The following is a 3,502-nucleotide window of genomic DNA, read 5'->3' on the forward strand; positions in this document are numbered from 1 at the left end:
TTGTGAGTACATGGTCGCTGTCTTCAGACACACCAGAAGACAGCATCGGATCCCCATTACAGATGGCTGTGAACCACCATGTGGTTGCTGGGAATTGAACTCAGAACCTCTGGAAGAGCAGTCAGTGCTCTTAACCACTGAGCCATCTCTCCAGCCTGGACTGTTTTTTCTTTCTTTCTTTTTTTTTAAATTAAAAATATTATTATGAGTTTTTGAGACAAGGTCTCACCCTGCAACTCAGGCTGGTATGGACATGTGAACTTCCTGCCTCAATCTCTGCAGTGCTGGGGTGACAAGTATGGGTCATCACAGTCAGCCAGTTCTTAGAATTAAAGACATTCTTGGACCTTAAGTTGAGGTGGCTTCATTTTCACCATGCAGAACTTATCTCTCTGGAATCCTTGCTCTTTCTCCCTTGGCCCTGTTCTTTACACCCCAAATATTACTTAAGAATCTACTAGTGGTATATTCTGGGTAGGTTCGGGGGACACAGATATGGCTCAACGGATATGTACTTAAAGAACTCACTATCTACCCTTTTAGATTATTTTTCCATTTGTTCTTAAAGATAATTCATATATACCTCTTATTCAGAATCCTAACTCTTTGAGGATTGATACTATTTTATGTAGAAGATGTGACCAAAATAAACACACATATATAAACATATATATAAACATATACTTATATATGTATATATATACACACACATAATATATTATGATGCTTATAGTTCTCATTATTTTCCAACTTGAGCTGCAAGGAATCTTGAAGTATTAGGTGCTATCATGTTGATTAAAGAAGGTGTTTTTATTTAGTTATGTAAAGGCATGTTTTAATAGATTTTCCTTTCATCTGACACGATTTGAGTGGTTTCCAAGTGCAAGCTGAGGGAGGAGTTTTGTGTGTCTTTCTCTTTTGGTTTTTGCTCCCAGGAGGTGCATTCTTAGAAAAGCCCCCACGTCACAGAAAAGGATGCATGGTTTTGGGGGCAGCATCCTGTCTATTTTAAATGATTGGAGAGGGGATGACATTGTGTCCAAGACTGTCATCTTCTGAATGACTCTGTCTTGTTACAGTTACTATCCTGTGCAGAACAGTTGTGTGGTTCTCACGACTCCCAGTCTCCCAGTGTGAATGGAGACTGGACAGAGCAACTGAGGAGCATGGAGGGAAGCCTTCCACTGGGCACTTTCAGGGACTTCTTAGGCATGGGGTAGGAGTGGTGTAGATGATAGGGGTGGGGCATGGATTAGTTCAGATAAAATCCCAAGCTATGGTCAGTCAGACATCCAGACTTCCATTTGCTTAGTCTCTCATAAGATAGGCTTGGGACTACAACCAATTGTAAATTTTGATAAAAATAAAAGTGATTTTTCTGGGTGGACTGACACTAGTTTTTCAGAAGGAGTTGGGTCCCTGTTGCACAGGACGCAACTCACTTTCTGAGTCTGGGCTGAGTGCTTAGTTTACTGAGGTAGTGATTTGTTTAAAGCACTATGTACATGTACTGGGGCTGTAGCTCATTTGGTAGAATTCATGCCAAGCTTGAGACCCTGGGTTCAAGTCCCAGCACTGCGTCAACCGGGAGGGCTAGCACATAGTCTCACGAGGACTTGAAGTTCAGGGGTTATCTTCAGCTACATAGCAAGTTGGAGGACAGCCTGGGATAAATAAGACAAGATTTTAAAACATACACACAAGGCAGCAGCGGCCAGGGCTGACTGCTCGGAGCACCTCTGCCTGCTGGCTGTGCTCAGCTGGGTACATCTCACCCTTGCCATGGCAGGAGCCAGAGGAGGCTGCCGGCGGGCGCACCGACTTTCAGTGCTTCTCACAGGTGAAGGTGGCAGTGGCAGTGCAGGGGCTGAGTGCTTGGAGTGCCTCTGGATGCTGGCAGCGCTTAGCTGGGCACATCTCACCCACGCCATGCAGGAGCCAGAGGAGGCTGCCGGCGGGCGCACCGACTTTCAGTGGTGCTTCTCACAGGTGAAGGGCACTGTCGATGAGGAGGTGGCAGAAGGTCTTATGTAGTTCACTCTGTCCTCAAACCTTGATCTTCTGCTCCTCCATCTCCCAGGTGTTCTAGGACTGAGCCATCATCTCCACTGCTGAGGTTAACTACTCTGGAGATCTTCTGGCAACAGGAGACCAAGGTGGCAGAGTTGTTATCTTCCAATGGGAACAAGAGAAAGGCCACGCTCACTCTAGGGGAGAGTACAGTGTTTACAGTCCCTTTCAGAGTCATGGGCCAGAGTTGGACTGTTTAAAAAATCTAGAAATTGAAGAAAGATTTAATAAAATCAGGTGGCTACCGCAAACAGAATGCTGCTCATTTTCTACTTTCTACAAATGATAAAACTATTAAATTATGGAAAAATAAATGAACTGGATAAGAGAGCAGAAGTTTATAACTTGAAAGATGAAGATGGATGACTTTGAGACCCATTTAGAATTATGGCACTATGGGTTCCAGTATTGAAGCCCATGGACTTTACGAGGAGCTGAGAATTAACCTATGGCATTTAGAAATCATAGATAGGAACTTTGCAACAAGACAACTAATATGGAGGAGCTGACAGAAGTCGTCACTGCCGCAGAGTTCCACCCATGCCAGTGAACCATCAAGTTGTGTGACGTGCGTTCCTCTGCCCTATGTGACAGGCATGCCAAGTTTTTTGAAGAGCCAGAAGATCTCAGCAGTAGATCCTTTTACTCAGAAATAATTTCATCTATACCTGATGCCAAGTCCAGTCACACTGTCGATACATGATGACCAGAGACGCTGTCAGTGAAGTTATGGGACCTCAACATGGAGGGCAGGCCTGTCGAGACCCACCAGGTCCATGCATACCTACGAAGCAAGCTCTGCTCCTTGTATGGGAATGATTGCATCTTTGACAAGTTCCAGTGCTGCTGGAATGGTTCAGACAGTCATTATGACGGGGTCCTATAACAACTTCTTTAGAATGTTTGATAGAAACACTCAAAGGGATGTTACACTGGAAGCCTCAAGAGAGAACAGTGAACCCTGAGCCAGCCTGAAGCCCTGGAAAGTATGCACAGGGGTTAAGAGAAAGAAAGATGAGATTAGTGTGGACAGTTTGGCCTCAGTAAGAAGATCCTTCACAAGCCTGGCACCCCAGGATATAATAATGCACGGAGAGCATTATTGCTGTAGTTGCCACCAATAACTTGTATATATTCCAGGACAAAATCAACTAAGGAAAGTGACTGGAGGATCAAGTGTTGTCTTGCATTGTCCTTTCCATTGAAAATAGTGATGCACTTCTACTTCCCTCATCAACACAGGAGAAGGAGGGGTCTCAGCTGGAGTCTTGGGAGAGATGAGTGCAACTGTTGAAGGGAAAGCCTGCTCGAAGCTGAACTGGTGGACTCTCTCTGCTCGATAAAGGCCATTACTCAAATGTAAAACAAAACAGAACGTACACAGAACACACACACACACACACACACACACACACACACACACACACACACA

The 3,502-nt window shown here is 44.6% G+C and overlaps 1 pseudogene; it reads left to right on the forward strand.

Annotated features, from left to right (window-relative positions):
- Positions 1-1,782: 1,782 nt before the first annotated feature.
- Positions 1,783-3,225, forward strand: LOC110316958 (annotated as a pseudogene).
- The last annotated feature ends 277 nt before the right edge of the window (positions 3,226-3,502 follow it).

This window comes from Mus pahari, chromosome 2 (assembly GCF_900095145.1).
Source record: "Mus pahari chromosome 2, PAHARI_EIJ_v1.1, whole genome shotgun sequence".
In the NCBI taxonomy this organism is placed as follows: Eukaryota; Metazoa; Chordata; class Mammalia; order Rodentia; family Muridae; genus Mus; species Mus pahari.